Consider the following 23,654-nt stretch of genomic DNA (forward strand, 5'->3'; position numbering starts at 1 on the left):
CCCAACATCAGCCTCTGGCCTCTGCATGCACACATGCTTCCACGCATGCACACATGTGCACACACACACTCATACAAACACATACAAAGAGATCTCTGTGGTGTAGTTACAAATTATGCACAAAACACAGTAATTATCGGAGCTGGGTGGTGAATGGGGAGAACTGTGCCACTTTTCACCACGCTACAGTAAGAAACCTGACGTCTGCCTCTTCCCCCATCCCCATCTCTCTAAAACCCTGGCCAATCTGACAGAAAAATCCAGACGTGTGGATGGTGGAGGGTTCCCAAATGGAGAAACTACATTAACCTAAAGTGGGTGTACAAACAGACAACACAGACACACAAACACACCCCACACTTAAATGTAAACAATTAAAAGGCACCATAAAATAGAGAAAGTACATAAGCCAGAGATCAAAGCTGACAACATTAAAAAGCAAATGTGTGGGAAATCAAAGCAACGTTTAAAAATAAGAGCACCATAATTGCAACCCTAAGAATGGTGAGAGACATTATTTTATGCATAACATAAGAATGAGGGGTTATTTAAAAAAGGAGTGGCCATAAAGTGAGAACAATAAAAATCTTATAGTCAAGAAGCAGAAAAAAAAAAAAAGAAATGTAAGGTATGGTTTTCAAAAAGAAAATGGAACATAGAGTTAAAAGAATTCAATGGACGACATAAACAGAAAATAAAGAGAAAGAAAAATGAGAGCCTAATTCCTGCAAATCCAACATCCTGGATAATAAATATTCTAGAAGAAAAGATTAGTGGGAGAATAAGAAAGGAATTGGTTTTAAAATTCAAAGCACCCTTCTCAAAAAAAAAAATAGGTAGTACAAAAATATTTCTCAAAAAAATAGTAGCAAAGCTCCCAACTGAGGAAAGGTACCTTCAATTTAGAGTGTTATTTTCTATCGACCATGTGTGCAGGTGAAATAAATACTTGTTTTTAGTTTGTGCATATGTGGTTTGTATATGCTCCGGCATGTTTGTGGAGGTCAGCGAGTCCTTGGGTGTTGATCCTCATTCCCACCTTGGTTGTGGCAAGGTCTCTTGTTTGCAGTTACATATATCCGGCTAGATGACCTGAGAGCACCCAAGGACTGTTTGCTTCTCATCCATGATCTCCTTATGGGAGAGCTGGGGTTACAGACATGGCCCACTGCCCCAGTTTCTGTGTGTATCCCAGGAATCCATGCTCAGCTCCCAGCACCCATGTTGAGCAGTTCATGACTGCCTATAACTCTAGCTCAAAGTAACCCAGCACCCTTCTGACCTCGTGTGGAACACACACACAGAGAGATACATAAATAAAAATGAATTCTTTTATTAAAAAAAACTTTTTTAGGTACATAATTTCTTAATAATTCTCAACAATGCAGCTCTCATATATAATTTTCTTGGGTCATTTAAGAACAGTGGTTCTCAACCCCCCTAATGCTATAGTCCTTTAATACAGTTCCTCGTGCTGTGGTGACCCCAACCATTCTTGTTGCTACTTCATAACTGGAATTTGGCCACTGTTATGAGTCAGAATATATTTTGAGACAGAGGTTTGTCAAAGGGGTCGTGACCCACAGGTTGAGAACCATTGCTTTAGAGCGATACACATGTATACAAAAACATACAAACAAACACAGAAACTCCCACGCAAACACCAGATGCAGAAAATGAGAGGAACAGAGTAGGAAGAACAAATAGGACCCATGTAGAGCTCGACCATGGGACAAGGTGATTCCCAGTATGGACAATGTAGCCAGTTCTGATGAGACCTGATAGGCTAGGGTCAGATGGAAGGGGAGGAGGACCTCCCCTATCAGTGGACTGGGGAGGGGGCATGGGAGGGGAAGAAGAAGAGTGGGATTGGGAAGAGATGAGGAAGGGCTGCAGTGGGGATTCAAAGTGAATAAACTATAATAATCAAAAACATAAATAAAAAAAAACTAAAAACAAAGAAAAGAAATGGGGTGTGTCTCTCACTGTAGTGCAATGTACCCCAAATGCAGATGCTTATAAGAACATGGCATAGCCTAGAAATCCAGCCAGTTCTCACTGGGTGTCAGCAGGGACAAGGTCAAGCTCACAGCGGGGCTGTTTGCTTTCTGGAGACTGAGAAGCCCTGTCCTTGTTTTCAGAGTTCAAGGCACCTCACAGTCCTTGATTCATGGTCTCCTTCCGATGGTGTCAAAGTCAGCCATGATAGATGTAATCTAACTTCTAACTTCTGCTTCCATCTTCCACTCCTAATGTGCCTCGTGCTTATACTCATCTACACAGATAATTCAGGGAAATCTCCCCCATTTTAAAGTTTGCTGATTGCTAACCTTGGAAAAAAAAAAACACAAAACTCTAAGGTCAACACAGGGTCTGGGATTCCAACATGGATGTCTTTGGGAGCAAGTACATGGCCAGGGACCAGGTGTAAGTGCATAGTGGGAGCTGTGAGAAGGGACTGAAAGGCTGGGAAACACCTTCTAGGGAGAGGTTCTGGGAAGAGGGAGGGGCAGGAGAGGAGCCTGTTATTTTTCCTTATAAACTGGGACTGCTATTTGCCAGTCTGAAAGGCCTTAGGTGAACAACCTTAATTAAAACAACAATGAAGATGAAGAAGGGGGCTACAGCTGAAATACGAAGTGAATAAATTGTAAAAAATTCAAAAGAAAAAATAAAAAAAGAAAACAACGAAGTTACAAAACTGCCAAAGCCAGACAGGCATTCTAAACATGAAGGCAACTGATCACTACCTTTGCCTTTCCAAAAGCTCCTGCTTGACGTGGTGTGGACTCAGAGGGGAGGGCCGAACCAAACTTGCGCATGAGTGATATGATCAGGGAGACATCACAGATGTCTGGCTTTACTAATGTCCCCAAGATGGGACCAAAGCCCCTACTGAAAATATGAAAAGTAAAACAAAGTTGGTTGTGTTTAAAATCTGCACCCAGACGCCAGTACCAGGGCTCAGTTTAGCGATGGTGTCTGCGTGACTTCCTACTGCAGATCAGGACTCCCTGGGGAAGGGACCAAGTGTTCATTACAGTCAGGCACAAGCCACTCAACCTCTCATGTTATGTAGCCACTCAGGCACCCCTTTCAGGTTTCCCTGGGGCTCTGTGATAGCCATAGGACCAATGGAGAGCTTTTGTTCTCTTGACATTAAGTTCTCAGTATTTCCTTAATTTAAAATTTATGCTAAGTTCAGTAACGAAACAAGGAAATTCATACCTGAAGAGTTAATGGTCCATTGAAACAAACACTGACCTATGTTAATAGTTCAAAGTTAAAATTCTTTAAGTTCAATTCCGAGAATTAATGATTAACAGACTCTTTTCTGGACACTGTGTGTGTATTAACAGTCCACAGATACAGGAAACACATCTCTATTGGATGTTACAATAACCCTCTAATAGGTAGGTGCACGGGAGTTTATGGAGCTGACAGACTAAGTCTGCAGGGAAATGAAAATCACCCCAGTTTTATAGACTAAGAAGCCAAGACCAGGAAAGGGGACAGAACTTGAAGCAGACATCCAATTAGAATGCTAGTGAGTCATGGGTTAGAACCAGTGTCCCACTGACTGAGATTAGTCTCTTCTCTCTGTGTGAATACCTTTGGGGAAATGTGGCTCAATCCTTTCACGTAGCAAGCTTTGAGCTTCAGAGACACCAATCATAAAGGCGCTCAATGTATAGGCAGGGCAAAAACTACTAACAGAAAACTCAAGGCCAGTATGCCCATGTCCTGAAAACTCCAGAATGCAGACATGTTGGAAGGAGCCACTCCCGGAGCCTCTGTTCCCTTTGCTGCCTGCTACCTTTCTCTGAGCACTCTCCAGCAAAGAGACACTGGGCCAAAGGCTTGTAATACATCTGGGGAGAAAGTCTTGGAAGCGAGTCAAGGGTTACAGCAATACAGCTAATAAGAACACACCAGAGTCCTGGGTATATGTTGATGGTTAAGCTAGCAAAGTTTCATAACAGAATGAGAGAATGTAAGTTGTCAAGCCCAACATAAAAGCTAGTGGCCTCACACAGAACAGAGACCTAAAATTTCCTGGCACTGCTCAGTAGTGACAAGCCGAAAGGCATTTACTTAAACTACTTTTATTTCCTTAAAAGTTACAAAAGCTTGAGTGTTAGCTCAAACCTTAGTTCCCATTCTGAGCAACAGCAACAACAAAAACAAAACAAAACCAAACAAACAAACAAAAACAGCTCAAAGTGTATCAGAGATAGAGACATGAGATGGGAAACTTTAAAGCTACCAAAAAAAAAAAAAAACATAGAAAATAGTTCAAGGTGTTGCCATGGGCAATAATTTTCTAAATCAAATCCCCAAAGCACAGGAAACAAAAGCAAAATAGACAAATGGGATCATATCAAACTAAAAACTGCATAGCAAAAGAAACAAGTCAAGGGGATAAAGAAACAGCCTTCAAAGTGGGAGGAGATATTTACCAGCCATTGATCTGACAGAGGATCAATATCCAGGATATATAAAGAATTCAAAAGAACTGACAATATGAAAAAAAAAGCAATTCTGTTTCAAAATTATTTGAATTCTTCTCCAAAGAAGAAATATAAGGGTTAATAAATATATGAAAAAAAATGTATAGTGTTGTTGGCCATCACAGAAAGGCATCTCAAACTATAAGGAGATTTTTATCTCACTTAAGATGGCTGTTATCCAAAAAATTAAAACCAGGGCTAAAGAGATGACTCAGTGAGTAAGTGTACCTGTTCTCATGGGGACCTGAGTTCAGTTCCCCAATGCCCATGTAAAATAATCTCAGCATTGCTATACAACCCCATCTTTAGGGAGGGTGGAAACAGGAGGGTCCCAAAGTCTGGGCTAGCCATCCAGTCTAGCCAAAACAGCCTGTGTTGCAGATATAAACATGTTTTTGTTTTGGTCCCAGGTGTGAGATGTCAGACTGATTCAGATGGTCCACAGCAGCAGACTATTTGCTTCCTATGGTCTCTGAGAGGATCCCTTTGCCAGCTGCAGATAGTTTAAATCTGAGAATTCTGGAGAGAGGATGAATGCCAGAGCTCAGAGAGTGTGAAGAGCAGAGAGGCTCTCTCGCTCTCGCTTCCCCCTTGCTGCTCCTGGTTGCTGTTGTGAGACAAGAAGTTGGAGATCTCCTGAAATAAAGACTGGACTGGCTCCAAGGAAGCCAACGGCCCTAACCAGCAGGAAGCACCTAAGAAAGAACTGCTCTCCCTCTCCCACTAGCCCTTTCTCTCTCCTACCTGGTGTTGGGGTGTTAGAAGAGATTGGGGTGGAGTAGGGAGAAAAGATATAAGAACTGTAAATAAAAGAGTTTTTAAAAACTAACACAAACAAGCCTGCACTTCAGTGAAAGAGCCTATCTCAAGGCAATAACATGAAGAGTGCTAGGGAAGGAGCCCAGTGTCCTGCTCTTCTCTCCTATGTGTATCCATAGACATCTGTACCTACACACACACACACACACACACACACACACACACACACACGGTGGCAGGGGGTATAGAAAGCGAAGCTTATTCATTGTTAGTGAAAGTTATGAGAACAGCTAGGATGGAGTCACTCAACAAGGACTAACACTAGAAAGATTGTTTCTGCTGTGTCATTCCTGGGATTTATATCTAAAGGGAATGAGGTCTTCATACATAAAGGACACCTGCATGCAGGTATTCACGGCAGCACTGCTCATCATAGCTAAGACATGGAATCAGCCTAGAAGAGGAACCGACCTTAGGGCTAGCAATGATGTATCTCAAGCACCTAGGACATTATCTGCCATGTAATCCATTCTTAATAAGCAAATCCATTCTTAATAAGCATTTGCTTATTAAGATAAGTGAACAGTTGGACACATATAAGAGAAATTCTAAAGTCAATGTCATGTAGATGATTAATTAGTTGAAGAGTCTTAGGCAAGTCATGTCTCTTTTCAGAGTCCACATTGTAAACTGAGGATCCAGGACTAGGCCTCTTCCTACGTTAAATGTATCATCTCTAACCTGACTCATCTGTCTTCCCTTATATCACATCTCCTTCATCAGTGGCTACCCATTTTCAGTGGTCACCCACTCCCTATCCTATTTGACCTTAGGGCCTACAGAAGTGTTGTGTGACAAGATTTTACTGGGGGGAATAAAACATGCATGTCTACTCACCCCAGATATGAAGCCTATGACAGACTACCAAATTCCAACTCGATGAAGCAATGAGTTTTAGTGCGGTTACTTGCAGGAATATGAGTGAAGAGTTACAGGAGCAGAAATGACTTGAAGACAGCTGCATCACCAGAGCCCATTTAAGCACAAGTGACTGATCACAAAACCTGGGAACCTGAAGCACACTGCACAGCCTGCAGACAGCTTAGCAGCTTAGAAAGTGTCCTTTCCCAGTGCCTCAGTTGGTCTGAGCCTATTCTAGGAAGTTCAGCAGGTTTCTACTTCTTCCAGGCAGCTGGTCTGGTTTCAAACTCTTCTTTGCAGCCTGGATTGTCTGAGAGTATCTGTAAGCCATCTTGAATGGGAGGAGGGAGGAGCCTAGTGAATCTGGTCAGTTTCAGGTACTTCCTCAAGCTATTTTGAGTTGCTTACTTTCTGTCTTAAAGTTTCGCAGCAGGATTAAATATTTCCATCTTGGAGAAAATTGCTACACACAAGAAGGAGTATCCATATTCATCCTTGGGTGGGTGCAATACATTACCCAGGCCAACACTTCCCAGCTCTCACATCTCCCTGAACACCAGGGGTGGTTAGAGAACAGGTATGGGAACTGGTGTTGGGGTTCAGTGTTAACTATGAATAAAGATGCAAAGGTTAGCCACAGATCTCCACCTCACTGAAAGATATCACTCATAGGCTGTCACCATGATGTGAGAACAAGGGCCAACTGGGTATGACCAAATTGACGAAAGTCCTGCCACCAAGACAGAGTCAAGAATGGGAGAAACCCTGTTATCACCCCATCCATCATACCCTAAACTTTTCAAAAGTTTGTTTGTTTATAGATAAGGTCTGAATACACAGCCTATCCTGGAACTTACTGTATAGACCAGGCTGTCCTTGAACTCTCAGAGATTCCCCTACCTCTGTCTCTCAAGTTCTTGGATTAAAGGTGTGCACAACCAAACCCAGCCTAAGGATATAAATTGTAAAACTTCCCTTAGGGTTTAAGCCAGGTAAAATAGTGATTTCTGTCATTTTCTTTCTTGCTTTCCTTTTTTTCCTTCCTTCTTTCTTTCTTTCTTTCTTTCTTTCTTTCTTTCTTTCTCTCTCTCTCTCTCTCTTTCCTTTCTTTCTTTCTTTCTTTCTTTCTTTCTTTCTTTCTTTCTTTCTTTCTTTCTTTCTTTCTTTCTTTCTTTCTTTGTATTGTTTCCAAAGCTAAAGAATGTTTGGCAGAATGCATACAAGTACGCAAGCTCTTGAGTTCACTTCTCTCAACTGATAGACAATTTAAGTGACAGTTTTGCCCTCCCCCCCCCACGTCAGCACAAAGATGAAAGCTCAAAACACACCTGGCCATCCTATCATAACCTCTACCTATCCTAGCATTCTTTATCCACCTGTATGTATAGATCAAGAAAATCAGAATTACAAAGAAAAACAACAAGGAACTTTTAAAGACTCTTCTCCCTACCTCACAGGCAGCTCTCCTTACACATATAGCCAGCGTGTGTCAAATGATTGGCTACAGAGAACATGGCTCGGATATACTAAGTACTTCTTCCTGTTCTTCTTGTTTCTTGTTCTTTTCTTATTAATGCTTCAAATAGAGAAAATTGCAAGCAGAATTGGTGGCTAGTTTTATTGAATCTTAGTCTACACAGGTATGTCTGTTGGATCCACTCTGACTCCTAGGCCAAACGCAGGATATATGGAGAGGATCCAGGTTAAATCAAAGATGTGATGGAGGCATGGTACATGGATCCAGGGCCAGAGAGCTAGAAATGGCAAAGAGCAGGTAGAGAGACACACACTGGTCCACAAAGGCACAGCAGTCAAGTGGTCATAGTAGAGATGACCTGGACTTATTTACAGAAAGGAAATGAGGTTCCAATACTGAGCTTCCAGAGGAAACATCACTGCGTAGGAATAGCATTCTAGGATGCTAGAACGATGGCCCACACAGTGGCCAGCACCTAGTTTTGAGATAATTAGGTGTGACCAATGTTTGCTTATAATGCACTGAAAAGGTCAGAACCCAATGGAAAGGGGGCTGTCTGAGTGCATTTTCTACCATAGCAGTTACCACTATCACATTTTTGCTCCAGTTCATACAGCTGTACACTCCAGCACACATACTGTGTGCTAGGCCAGGATATAAAATGTATCTCAAGCTATGAATCCAGGCTTCAAACATCCGTAAATCACAGAGGGAAGCAGTCAAGAGTACCAGCCACTGTGTTCAGGGCCCCATAGGAAGATGGACTTGGCCTGTGATCTCATGATCAAAAGCCATAAATACAGACATACCTGGCCGATTGCCAGACCCATACAGAAGATTTTTTTCTTTATAATCCATAGATCCCTTAGACCATTCATTTCCAAGGATACTGTAGAACTCTGTACAAATTGTTCAGAAATAATTTTTTGTATTTAAAAAATTTATTATTTATTTGTTTGTTTGTGGTGGGGGTGGGTACATGTGTGGAGGTCAGAGGTCAACTTGCTAGAGTCAGTTCCCTTTTTCCATCATGTGTGGTCTTGGGGATTAAACCCAGGCTGTGAGTCTTTTGTGGCAAGCACCTCTACCCCATGAACCATCTCACCAGCTCCTATTTATGTAATTTTAAAATAATGCTTCCCAGGGAATTCTAATGTACAAACTCACTGGGGATTGAGCCATACACTACTTGTCTTAGCTGAGTTTTTATTGTCATAATAAAGCACTGTAACCAAGTTAACTTGAGGAGAAACGGGTGTATTTCACCTCAAAGGTTGCACTCCATGCAGGGAAGTCAGGTCAGGAATTCAAGGCAGGAACCTGAAGGCAGGAACTGAAGCCAAGACCACAGAAGAGTGTAGCTTACTGTCTTGCTCCTTCTGGCTTGCCAAGCCAGTGCTTTCTTATGCAACCCACCATCATAAGTCCAGGGGTAATACCACCTACAGTGGCCTGAACCCTCCCACATCAACCACCAATCAAGGAAAGACCCACAGGCCAATCTGATGGTGGCATTCTCTCCACTGATGTTCCTGTTCCCAGATAACTCTACCTTGCATCAAGTTGGAAAACCAAACAACAAACAAACAAACAAACCTCAGGCACTGCTGTTTCAGGAATGATGAGGCAGTGAGCTGTTTGGGAGCTACTTCTGTCATGGCCCCTGAGGTCAGGACTTGCTCTCTTGTCAGATTCCCCACATCTCTAGTGACTGGGTAAGCATTTGCCCTCACCCCAAACAATGCCCAGTAAAGACTTGTGGAAGAAAGCTCTGGTGTCATCTAACACAGCGCTCGGCTGTCAATTTCCTTGTCTGTGGAATGCAGATTAAGGTTTTGCTATGGGGATTAAAGAAAAAAATGCACCACCCAGAATTTACCAATCGGCATGAAATTTTGACAGCATTAAAAGATTAAGACAGTACTCAACTAGTGTTATTCCTGCCGCTGCTGTTGTTTTAATTCTTCATGTTGTATGTGCCCAATGCATAACATCTTGCTTAGCCAAAGTGACTGGTTCGAACACAAAGGGAGATAGAACACTGACAGTAATGAAGTCACAGTCGTTAGGATCGTTTGATGTTGTTCCTACAGAGTGAGGGATCCTCCTTACATTTCCAATATGCATTTAGTGGTGCTCTATCTGTCTGCCACCCGAGTGCAGTGATTTCAACCAGCCAGAAAGCTAAGGGACATCTAGGGATCCAGGTAGCAATCTGCCCCGGGCTGCTACCAATGTACACATTAGCATGAAAAGATTCAAAGGCAGACTTGGGGTGGGCACCAGCAGAGGGTTACTCAAGGAACTTCCTAAGGGGGAAAAACCTTTTAAAAAGTCATAGCCAATTGCCTCATAGGCCTTCAGAGCCCTGACCAAGGCCATCGCTTAGCAGCACTTGTGGAATATTGGACTCAATAGTGGCCATCCCCACACCCGCACTGCACTCTCTCCCTCTCCCTCCCTCCCTCCCTCCTCCTGCCCTCCCCCAACAGAAGAGCTCCAGAAGAATTTGAGGAATCCACTTCGTGTGGGAGAGACCCACCTGCCTAGCTGCACCTGCAGGCTCCGAAGCCCACACCGGAACTAGAGAGAGGCCGGTGAGCACTTAAGAGCCTTTTCCTAGGGTGTGTAATGTGGCTCCTGTCACCCACCATCCCATCCCCACACTCTGACGGATCAGTAAGATAAACCTGAGGCACCAATAGCCCAAGTTTGCACTGCTGCTGTGCCTGCTTTCCTCCAGATGAATTGTGGGATGCATGTCTATACTGGTAGAGACATCACTCACACCCTCCCGGAGGATGGGGCTGGGGGTGGGAGGCATGCTATACATTTTTTTTTCCTGTAAATCCATGACAGTTCCCCATGACAACACAGCATTGGTTTTATGAAACATGAAACCACGCTATTGTAGGATATGTTGCCTGTTGGGTACTCCAGGGTGAATTCAGAAACTTGTTGGACAGGGTTGTTGCCTGCTGGTTGTAAAGGTCATGTAAGAGGAGCTTATGTGATGGCTGGTGCCGTTTTGACACAAGCCTGCAGAAGCAATGCAAATTGTTGTGCACGCGTGCATCTAGGCTTCTTTATTGAAGTGCCTTTTGAATGAATTCCATCGGCAGAGCCGAGTGGAGAAAGAAGAATGACTTAAAATGCAGTGTCACATTAACATGTGTGTCTCAAGACATATGCGTTAAGACATGGGGCTTCCCTGTCTGTGGATGTACTGTAAGATACTCTGGTCCTCTTCTGGACTTCCCAGCAACAGCCTTCCCTCTTCACTCCCCTGACAAGAGCACAAAGCTCATTGGACTTCTACCTCTGATGCCTTTGTAAGGCTCACATGGTACTCACAAGCGCTCAACAGCGCAGCAGTGTAAACATCCAGGACTCGATCCTTTGCTCAGTTCAGTCCTTGGATGGCCAAACGAGTGTGGGGCAGTATTCCATCCTTGCTGGGCTTCACAGCCTTCATTTTGTTTAGAATTACCTTTCCTCTGTCTCTTTGTCTCTGCCTCTGTGTGAGTGTTTGTGTGTGTGTGTGTGTTTCTATGTGTGTGTGTATGTTCATGTGTGTTTGGGTACACATGCGTGGGTGTCTGTTCACATGTGTTTGGGTACACAACATGCATGTGTGGATGCATACATGTAGAGGCCAGGGCTGGATGTTGGGTGTCTTTCCAAGTTGCTTTCACCTTTATTTTTGAGACACTTTCTCCCTGAATATAGAGCTTACCAATTCAGCTAGACAGATTGGCCTGTGAGCTCCAGGGGCCCTCCTGACCTCCCCCTATCCACCCAATGTAGTGCTGTGGTTATTTATGTCTACCACCATGTCCATCCCATGCCCATGGGTGCTGGGGATTAGAACTCGGTGTTTGTGTGTCTGTGAAAAGCACTTTACCAATGGAACCGTTTCCCCAGACTCTTTAGAGTGCAAATACATCTTCATCTGAGATCGGTGTGAGATGTTGCTTGTGAGAATTAAATGAGATGTGTAATGGGGAAAAGCTGACTTCAAGCAGGGGCTTGGAAACCATTGGCAAGGTATTTCCAGTCTTGTCTGCATTCTTAGTTAATAGTCTATGTATTTGGTATTCATTACATAAATGTAGCAAAACACAGTTATCATGGTTTAGCTCCAACAAACTTCAGAGAATTATCAGAGCAGTTTTCTGTCTCTTTCTCTGTACGCTTTTAAGATACTGAATTTGCATTCTGTAGCCAGTGATGCTCAGACCCAACACTTAACTGCGTATATAGAGGTCTTTATAACTCCAGTGGCACCAAGATTGGGCCTTCACTCCAGGAAAGGCAGGGTCTTTAGAAAATAACCCATGAACAGTGTCATCCAGCAGAGTTGGTATGTGTGTTAGTTCCTAGAGTTGGGCAAAGCCCAACAAATTCTTGCTAAACTCACACAGACAAGAATGCAAGTGTGTAGATCTGAAAGGAAAACCAACTGCTCTCACACGTGGGATGGCCATACGAGCAGGTGATCACATCCTTTTTCTGAAATAAGGAAAAAATGCTTTCTATCTTGGTGAGTACTGAAGCAGAAGAAAGGGACCCAGGTGTTCTTGATACAATTTATCACAGAAGATGTTTGAAAGCTTCCCTCCCCATTCTTGGGAAGCCACGGGACACTTCCCTTCAAACAGCTGGCTAACTCTGGAGAACAAGTTTGGGCACAGGGAACGTGTTCTTTATCTGCTGCCCCAAACGTATGCTCGGCCTTTGTTGTGCTAAGCATTGTGCCAAGTGTTTAAAAGACTGTTCTGTGCAACCCTTCCAGCAGTGACACGAGGAAAGGCCTGCTGCTGTCACCAAGTCACGTAATCTGAGGCTTAAGAGGAGACAACATACAAGCGTGTGTATAAAGTGCCAGGGTCAGGCTTCCCACACAGAGCTGATGCTCACTCCCTACCTTAGACTTCTGTGGCCAACTCCAAACCAAATCAACTAATCCAGCCTCTGATCACGGTGACCCCTGAATCCTGCGTGTTAATTCTGCTGTTACTGAGACTCCTCGGTACCTGTAATCCAAGCATTTATAAAGCGACTGACTAAAAGCTGTCCATGTTGCTAGCTCTTATCTCTGCCATGCTGACTTAATTGGTGGCTATTTAATCAGCTCTCGCTGTGTGTGTGTGTGTGTGTGTGTGTCTGTCTGTCTGTCTGTCTGTCTGTCTGTCTCTCTCCTTTTCTCTCTCTTCCTACCCCCCACCAAGTGTCTTCCTACAGTGAAAACCACAGCCACAGACCATTAAAATGAAATGGACTTTGGAAAGCACAATATCCACACTTATTCTTTTTCCGATACATAAAATGAGTCCCAGAAGAGTCAGATACTGTGCCCAAGGTTATTCTTAATGCCATGCTTGTCATCAACAAGGTATCTGTGATCTGTGCTACCAGGGCAGGGCACTTCCAGGCCATGGGCAGTATCAAAGGTGGTCCTGTAGCAACTTCTTCATCTCTCCTCTATTCTTTGGTACAACAGTTTCCAGAACGTCCATGTGTTTTTAAAGAGGGATGTAACCCTTTCCCCTGATAATGCAATGTAAATTGTGCCTTGGGTCCAATTGCTCGTCAGTCCCTGTCATCACGTCAGGATTCCTGTCCCTTGAGAGATCTAGCCTGTAACTGAATCTGTCTTGCTCAATGCTCTCAGCCACATGCATGTCTCAAAGGTCACATCCTTGCAGACCGCACTGACACCACACTGCAGTGAGGCCCCAGAGATGGTGTCACAGTTAATTTCTTTATATATTTCTTAACCCATCCAATATCTCTGTGAAAATAGCTGTTGACTGGATTAAGATGTTAAAGAATCAAATAAGAATTAAATAAATTAAATAAACACACTGCCTCAATGAGTGATTGTGGAATCCCTGTTAAACAAGTCCTCTAGGTCAGGGGTGGCACTTTGTGTCTACTTCCGTTCCTTGGTGCTAAAATTTTGTCTGCTTTGTACCTGTACAGGTCTGACACGTGTTGTCACGGTCTCTGTGAGTTCAAATGTGCACCAGCCCTTTGTTATCTGGAAGCCACTGTTTCTTTGGAGTCCTTCACCATCTCTGGCTCTTATAGTCTTTCTGCCTCCTTTTACACATGGATCCTTGAGCCTTGAGGGGACAGTTTTGGTAAATACACACTAACCAAGAAGTTATTTGTAGTTGATACCCACTGGGAAAGAGAAAATCTGTTTTCTCCAGCACAGTGTCGCTGGGTATATCAATCATAGCACTCTCATGGACCATCTCCACTATTTCCAACTCCCAAATTCGAAGGACAAAAAGGGATAATGACAGAAGGGTGTGCGAGGACATCCTATTTATTAGAAAGACAAAGCCCTTGCTGCTTCATGCAGCCTTCATTTTCATGCTTAGAACCACAGAGTGGAATTGTATCCCGTTGGCCAGTCTAACTTAAAGTGTTCCCCAGGTTAGACTCAGCAAGATGCACCCAAGGAGACAGCAGGATCCAGAGGCAGCATCTGACAACAGGTCTGACATGCTGCCATGCCCATGGGAGCATGAACATTTCCTGGAAGTCAAAAGAAAGTCCAAGTTCCTCAGCTACTATCCTATATGGCCACAGGAAAAGAGATATGATTGAAAGAAAAGAGAAATGAGGCTCTTCCATTTTCACCGAGTAAATATCATGGGGCGGGGGATCAGTCTCTCTTATCTTCAAGACCCCCCAGTCCAGGTGAAGCCCCAAGTGCCCTGAGGATCCAGATCGCTGTGTTGGGCTTGTTCTGCTGTGCTACAGTGAAATGCTGCCACAAGAAGGTAGGGTTCTGTAGATTACAGAAGGAAGCGGAATGAACTAGTTTCACATATGCTTTTGGAGTTACTCCTCTGAGCATACAGTTGAGGAACTATGTGAAGATGAACATATTGCTTATTCTCTAAAAATCTCAGTTTTGCTGTCTTAAAATGGAACTGATTATAGCACTATATATCAGCTGCTATGAGCTTCCAGTAGGCTGGGCCTCTTTAAAGCACGCTGCAAAGGATATAGTAAGTGCTCAATAAATCTTAGTTAGCTATTATTATCACTTCATTAGTGGCCTTTTATCCCCCTGAAGGAAACATCTTACTAGAGAAAGAGAGAGATATATGTTTGTTCTTCAAATTGATGCTAAAATCTAGAGGTGAAAAGCAAATTGGTTTGTGGTGGAGATGTATGCAGCCTGCCACCAGCTCAGCAGCTTTGCTCATGAAGATTCCCCCCTCCAGCCTTCCTCAATCCTGTCTCTATCATAGCCTCTTGCTTGCTTGCGCCTAACAGTGGCCATTTGCACTCCACATACCAACTTGTCTTTTCATCTTTGGCTTTTCTTCTCTAGACAGAAAATGTTTGTAAAGATGACAGCTGTTTTACAAATACAATTCTCTACAGGGTTGCACAGCCTGGGGCATGGCTGCTGAGCTTCCTCATCTCATCTCCTGAGATGCCAGCCAGGGAGGCTTCTGCAGGGATAATTGATGTTTGTTCCCGGGCAAGTCCAGATTTGAGCACATTTTAAAGACTCAAGCACCTACTAGACGTTGGCTTTTCAAAGTGATGGCACCGAGTGGCTGAAGCTTTCTTCTCACCATTATGACATCCCTAGGCAGGCCACGTTGTACAGGGCAGCACATGGTCCCTTTACCATGATTACATCCTTCCCTGCTTTTAACTGGTCAGGGATCTTGTCACTGCATCTAAAAGGCAGAACCTTGGCGCTGGGGAGCAAATGTAGTCAGTAAATGCATGCAAGAATGGGGACCTGCATTTGATCTTAGCACCCATGTTAGACAGCTGGCTGGGGTGGCCTTGCTTGTAAGCCCAGCACAGAGGAGGTAGAGAATTACTGGCTGGCCAGCCTAGCCAAACTGGAGATTCCCCCAACCTAGTAACACACCTTGTTCAAAGACAAAAAAAAAAGTGGATATCAGCTCTAAGGAGCAACACATGAAGTTGACCTCTGGCTTCCAACATAACTGCATATATCTGTGCAAACATGCACACAGCTATGTACACATATCAGGACACACACACAGCCACAACCAACGGATGTTACAGACATAGTACCGCAGGATCATCCAAAGTGCAAGCAAACCAAAACAACCTTTGTAAGCATACAACCCTGGTGTGTATGGATTTACTTTAGAATTTTATACAACAGCCAGACCATACGCTTAATATGAATAAAATTAACTTCTTTCCTACAAAAAAAAATAAGTGCAAACAGAGTTCTTAATATTTCCTTTCCCAAGACTACAGCGTGTGCACCTAAACACTAAACTTCATGACCACAGACACAAGTATGAACACAACCTCTCATGAATGTGTGACACACAAAAAGGTGCATCATTTATGTCCATGTTGCCACTACATGCCTTACTTCATGCTAAAAACTTCTTGTAAACCAAACCTGAGTGAAAGAGACTCTATTGTAAACAGAATGTGGGAACTTGCTATTTTTAGAAATCTCTTTCGAGCATCCCTTGTGGAAAGTAAATAAATAGTTTATAATTAAATTAGTTCAATGCAAATTCATGTGTTTTCTGAACTTCAATAATGATATCTCTTTGTTGTTCTACTACCACTACAAGAAAACCAATAACCAAGAGGCTCAGAAAATCAAATTATGTTTCTCGATCATTTCCACTCTAGTTGTTTTATGATTGCTGTAGAATGACCACTTTGAAAGAACTTTTCCATTATGATAGAAATGACCTGTGTACTCTTAAAACAAACAAAAAACCACTGCAGGGCTGGAGACAGACAGCTCCTCTGGAGAGAACTTGCCAGCATATGCCAGGCCTATGTGTGGGGTTCTGTCCCCATTGCTGGAAAATAAATTCTAGATGACAGTAAGCCTCATAGACAAGGATGGTGTCCCAAACATCCAAAGGATAGATTCAGACAGGTCTAAACAGACTTTTGCTCAGCCTTCAGACAATGGCTCCAGATTCCATTTCAGGCCTGTGTTGAAGCTGTCTCCTCTGAAAAGCTGGTCCCAAACTCATCTCCCTCTCTCCCAGACAGTTGCAAGTAAGCACATGTCTGTGCATCCATGAATGCTCACATGCACACACACACACACACACACACACACAGCCCTGCCAGCTTACTGGGCCCATCTCAAATAAAGCCTGCCCTCCGAAGGTCCCTTCAGTTCCCCTCCCAGGCCAGAAACTGGGAAAACCAGCTCTGACATCCCAGGTGCTCTCTCTAAACCACACTCGATGACAGAAATGCAGAAATGCAGCCTCGTTTAACCCCTCCTACTGAATAAGGTCGTGTCGGGTGCCCAAGCTTTTCCTACTGTTTCTCACATAAGCTAGGCTCCTGCTTATGGGGCTCTGTATGCCATTCTTTAGCAGATGAATGGAGAAAGGCTTTGTTATCCCATGACCTGTCATCCCTGGCATTGAACCAAGAATTTCTGCCATTCCTGAAGCAGATGTTAAATCATGTGACAGGTCAAGTCGCTGATGAAAACTAAGCTGACGTCATGCACAGGCCTACGTTCACTTGTTGCTCTTTCATCACAAGATCTTCTTGCTAGAGCTTAGGGAGTTGTCTAGGGCATCTAGGAGCACAAGCATTAAAACAGCATCAGAACAGAGAGCAGGCCTGGGGCAGCTCCAGAGCATTCTCTCTATCTTTCCCTCTCTCTGTCTCTGTCTTCCTCTGTCTCTGTCTCTCTCTGTCTCTCTCTCTCCTTCCTAGGTACCTCTCCTCCCTCAGTTATATGCTGGTGCTCATCAAGCGAGGCATGAACTGACTATTCAGACATTCTAGCAATGGCCCATTTCAACAACTCAAAATTCTAGCCCATTTTCCTCAAAGAGTGCTTATCTGTCTCTCGTGAAATGGAAATGTCCCTTTAATGAGTTCAGCCCAATAAATAGCTCATATTCATTCCATAGTCACAGTTGTCACTCTGAGCATCCCTCAAAACTGTTGTAATTGTATCAATGACAGTTTGAAAAAAAAAAAGAAAGAAACAGAGACAGAGAGAGAGGAGTGGGGAGAGAGGAGGAAGGAAGGAAAGGGAAAAGTAATACTTCTTAAAAGTTGAGCAGATGGGAGGGGGAAAGAGGAGGGTCTAATCATTCCCATAGTTGTGAGCTACCTCCTCTTAGTCCTGATACCTCCAAGTTATATGTGTGTAAAGCATAATTGTATGTTTGCACTGAAGTTACCCTCTTGGATTCAAACTGAGGTGAATTACAGTCCATTTGGGTTACTACTCTGTTTTTTATTGTTATTTTAAACTAGGTAAACTGTGGGTGTTTTTTAAAGTTATGTCTTGGTAGCTGAGGGTGTACTTCCATGGAAGAGCACTTGTCTGGCATGCACGGACTTGGGTTCCACCTCTAGAACCACTAAAACACAAAACAAAACAAAACAAAACAAAAAGTCAAGGTTCTGTTAAAAATCCCAACCAAGAGGGCATCCAAGATAGCAGGTGCCAAGGGGACACTGCCTGATGAGCAGGACAGCAGTAACTGCACAGCAACCAACAGACCGAACTCTGGGCCCTGAGGGGAAACACCACGGTGGGGGAAGCAATCTGGTCCATTCTCAGATCACCCAGCTAAATCCCATAAGAGTTCCTGGGTCCTGATAGGCACTTGGTCACCAGCCCAGAGACACATGCCTGTGTGCTCTGATCACCATCCCAGACTGAACTGTGGGTCCCACAACACCAGAGACTGGGTTTCTCAGCTGAGAGAAAACCCCATGCTGAAGGAAACAATTGGGACCCAGCTCAAATCACCCAGACAATCCCTGGGAAAGGTCCCTGGGGTCCAGCAGGCACCCAGCCGCCAGACCGCCTGCTTGACTAGCTTACCATCCCAGACAAAACTATGGGCCCCAGGGTACCAGAGACTGGGTTTCCCTGTTGGGAGGAAACTCCACGGTGAGAGAAACATCAGGTCCGACCTCAGGACACCTAGCTAATCCCCAGAAAAGTTTCTGGGTTCCCGCAGGCTCAGGCTCTAGCCTCCTGCAGCACACATGAGTGCTGTACTTACCTGCCACTGATTACCACTTAGGTGCTGGGGCACAGAGCTCCAACCTCAGAGCTACAGAAGCCTGGGACCCATGGGATCAGCCTCCAGACACTGCTCCAAGGCACAACCTGTCTCCCTAGCTAAACTGACCAAACCACAGGTTCTCTGGTTCTTCAAGAGGACTGTACCCAGGATACACAGTGTAAGAGCATCAGGAGCTTCTCACTAAATTCATTGCCAGGGCAACTGTCTACAGGACTCTCCTGGTGAAATGAGAGTCCTCCTGACTACCAATGACCACAGTTACCACACAGCTCCATACACCTGACATGAGCTGTGGCAGTTCCTGAGCCTTTAGGTGACCATACCCAAAAAGCCAAGAAAGCCCCTTCAGGAACAACCATCTTCCTGCCAAGGGGATTTCCCCACCCCAGGATTCCCGAAGGTACCAGAAAACTAACAGCCAATACCCGAGACAGCCAGATGGGTAGAGGCCAGTGTAGAAGCACAACCAACAAAAGCCAAAGCAATATGGCAACTCCAGAAGCCAATTATACAGGGGCAAGTTGCCCTGGACAACCTATCATAGGCAAAATTCAAGACACTGACATTACATCTATGCTTATGAAGAGGATAATGGAGGAAACAAATAAAATGCGGAAAGAAATAGAGGCAGATAAAGTCAAATAGATTATGGCCATCCATGAAGAGATACAGGAAGATGCAGCCAAACAGTTTGTGGCCTTCAGAGAGGAAATAATTAAATCACTGAAATAAATAAAAGAAACAGAGGAAAGTTCAAACAAATTCAAACAAACAGGTGAAGGAATTGAAGTAAAAACAGGAAAATACAGTCAGACAGGTGAAGGAAAGTAACAAAATAGTTCAAGATCTAAAGATAGAATTGGAAAAATTAAAGAACACACAAACAGAAAATCATGGAGAGGAAGAATTTAGGGAAAAAAAACAGAAACTAGAGAGGTAAGCATAACCAACAGACTATAAGAGATAGAAGAATCTCAGGTGTGGAAGATACAATGGAAGACATTGATGTATCCGTCAAAGAAATTGTTAAATCTAAAAACTTCCATATACAAACAATCCCAGAAATCTAAGACAACATGAAAAGACAAAATCTACGAATAATAGAAATAGAGGAAAAAGAAGATTCCTGTCTCCAAGGCTCAGAAAATATTTTCAACAAAATCATAGAAGAAAATTTCCCCAATTTAAAGGAGAGTCCTATAAACATACAAGAGGCCTACAAAACACCTAATAAATTAGACCAGAAAAGAAAATCCTCCTGCCACATAATAATCAAAACAGTAAGTATACAGAACAAAGAAAAAATACGTAAAGCTGCAAGGGAAAATGGCCAAGTAACATATATTGGCAAACCCATCAAAATCACAGCTGATTTCTCAACAGAGACTATAAAAGCCAGAAGGGCCTAGACAGATATTATGCAGACTCTAAGAGAACACAGATGTCAGTACAGGCTACTCTACCCAGCAAAACTCTCAATCATAATAGATGGAGAAAAAAAATATTAAAAGACAAAAACAAATTTAAACAATACATACCCATAAATCCAGCCCTACAGAAGATACTAGAAGGAAAACTACAACCCAAGAAAGCTAACTACATTTGGGAAAACACAGGAAATAAATAACCCCACTACAGCAAAACTAAAAGTAGTCAAGCACACAAACACACTACCTCAACCAACAGCAAAATAAAAGGATCTAACAGACACTGGTCATTAATCTTTCAACATCTATGGAGTCAAATCTCCAATAAAAAGACACAGACTAACAGAATGGATGCATAAACAAGACCCAATAATCTGTTGCATACAAGAAATACACCTAAGTCACAAAGATAGACATTACCTGAGAGAAAGGCTGGAAGACGGTTGTCAAAGCAAATGGACCCAAGAAGCAAGCAGAAGTAGCCATTCTAATAGCTAATAAAATATACTTTCGACTAAAATTAATGAAAAGAGATGGAGAAGGTCACTTCATACTCATCAAAGGAAAATTCCACCAGGAAGACATCACAATTCTGAATATCTATGCCCCAAATACAAGGGCATCCACATTTGTAAAAGAAACATTGATAAAACTTAAACCACACATAGATCCCAAACATTAATATTGGGAGACTTCAACATCCCACTCTTAACAAAGGACAGGTCAACAAAACAGAAATTAAACAAAGAAACAACGACTCTAACAGATGTCGTGAATCATATGAACCTAACAGAACCTTCCACGCAAACACAAAAGAATTTACTATCTTCTCAGCACCTCATGGAACCTTCTGCAAAACAGACCATATAGCTGGTCACAAAGAAATCCTCAACGGATACAAAAGATTGAAATAATCCCTTATATCCTATCGGACCACCATGGAATAAAGCTAGACCTCAACAACAACGGAAATAGCAAAAAGCTTACTCACACATGGAAACTGAACAACTTGCTACTCAATGACAGGGAAGAAAGAAAGAAATTAAAGACTTCCTAGAATTCAATGAAAATGAAGGAAAAACATACCCAAACTTACAGGACACAATGAAAGCAGTGCTAAGAGGAAAGTTCATAGCAATAAGTGCCTTCAAAAATAAATTTGAAACATCTCATACAAACAACTCAATGGCTCACCTGAAAGCCCTAAAAGAAAAAAAAAAAAGGCAGACATACCCAAGAGGAGTAGACGGCTGGAAATAATCAAACTCAGGGCTGAAATCAATAAACTAGAAACAAAGAGAACAATTCAAAGAATCAATGAAACCAAGAGCTGGTTCTTTGAGAAAAATCACCAAGATAGACAAACCCTTAGCCAAACTAAAAGGCAGAGAGACACTATCCAAATCAACAATTAGTGTGTATGAGAAATATAATATAGAATAAGCATACTAAAATCTGTACACTTAAAGAAGCTAAGCAAGGAGGAGGACCCTGGGTAAGATAACTAATCCTCATTCAGAAAGGCAAATAGGATGGACATTGGAAGAGGGAGAAAACAGAGAACAGAACAGGAGCCTACCATAAAGGGCCTCTGAAAGACTCTACCCAGCAGGGTATTAAAGCAGATGTCAAGACTCGTAGCCAAACTTTGGGCAGAGTGCAGGGAGTTATGAAAGGAGATGAAAGACGTGGAGGGGACTGGAGCTCCACAAGGAGAGCAACAGATCCAAAAAAGCTGGGCCCAGGGCTCTTCTTTTGAGACTGATACTCCAAGCAAGGACCATGCATGGAGATAACCTAGAACCCCTGCAGATGTAGCCCATGGCAGCTCAGTCCAAGCGGGTTTCCTAGTAAGTGGAACAGGGGCTATCTCTGACATGAATTCAGTGGCTGGCTCTTTGATCACCTTCTCCTGAGGGGGGAATCAGCCTTACCAGGCCACAGAGGAAGACAATGCAGCCAGTTCTGATGAGACCTGATAGGCTAGGGTCAGATGGAAGGGGAGGAGGACCACCCCCATCAGATGGAAGGAGAAGGAGCAGGATATAGCTGGGACACAAAGTGAATAAATTGTAATGAACAAATAAATAAATAAATGATATTGAAACAACAACAATAAAAAAAAAAGAATCCCAACCAAAAAGAATTTGAAAGTCCCAAATGTATTTTTTCTTGTGGACTTGAGGACTATGAACTATACCTAGGTAAAGCCCACCTTCTACTTTCTTGGTTTAGATTTTTAATTTTTAATTTATATTTATGTGTATATATGTGTGTTTGCTTATGTGTGTGTGCATATAAGTGGAGAGACTCCTGGATGCCAGAAGAGAGCATGGAGTTTCCCCAGAGCTGCAGTTACAGCCCAACATGGGTGTTAGGAACTGAACTTCAGTCTTCTGAAGAATAACAAATGTTCTTAACCACTAAGCACTCTCTCTGGATCATGATCTCACTTTTATTATGAAAACAGTCTACAAAAGTAGAGCTAGCAGCCTAAGGAACTGCTGCTGCTAGCTTCAAAAATGAGCCCATCTGGGGCTGGGGAGATAGCTTAGTCAGCAGGCAGCCTGCTGAGCAAGCATGAAGACTCAAATTCAGATCCTCCACACACATAAGAGCATGCCTATATCCCTGATTCCAGGGGAGGCGGAAAGGGGTAAATGCCTGAAGTTTGATGGACAGCCAGTCTAGCCAAGCAATAAGATCCAAGTCCAGCGAGAGAGCCAGTCTCAAAACATAAGGTTGGGAGTGACTGAGAAAGGCACCCAGTGTCTATCTCTGGCCTACATATGCATGCACATCCACACTTGCACACATAAACATGCATAGCACCAACATAAACCACACACATACGAACACACGTATGAAAGATCACTCCATCCAAAGGCAACCTTGTCTCATCCATGTCCCGCACAACTCTCTCTCCTCACCCTCCAGTTTATTTTTAGATAAATCTCAGTTTCATCTTATCAGTTCATTTATAGACATCTCAATAAGTCTAGGCGGGTCAAATCCACACGCCACAGACCACGTGCAGCCAAGGGAAGCTATGATGCAGCCTAACACAAAATCATACACTTATTTAAATTATTATGAGAGTTCTATGTATGTTTTGTAGCTGCATTCACAAGGTTCTCAAGTATGAATGTTCTTTCAAAAGGTTGGAAAGTAAGAACATGTTAAGAAGCATTAACAAGGCCTCAGCATCCTCAAGAATTAAGTTAATATACCAGCTTGCATATCTTCTTGATTATCCGACATGTTTTCAAACTGTTTGCTCAAAGAAGGGTTCAAATCAGGTTCATATGATGATTGGCTAATAGGCTGCAAAATCTTTTTAAAATCTTTATTTAATAATTGTGTGTATGTGTGTGTCTATGTGCGCATGTGTTGGCATGTATGTGTGTGCCTGTGGTGGGGAGGGTGCCATGGTGAGTGTGGAGATTGGAGAATGACAACTTTCAGGAGTCAGTTCTCTCCGTCTGCTATG

Source organism: Meriones unguiculatus, chromosome 1 (genome assembly GCF_030254825.1).
Source record: "Meriones unguiculatus strain TT.TT164.6M chromosome 1, Bangor_MerUng_6.1, whole genome shotgun sequence".
Taxonomy (NCBI): Eukaryota; Metazoa; Chordata; class Mammalia; order Rodentia; family Muridae; genus Meriones; species Meriones unguiculatus.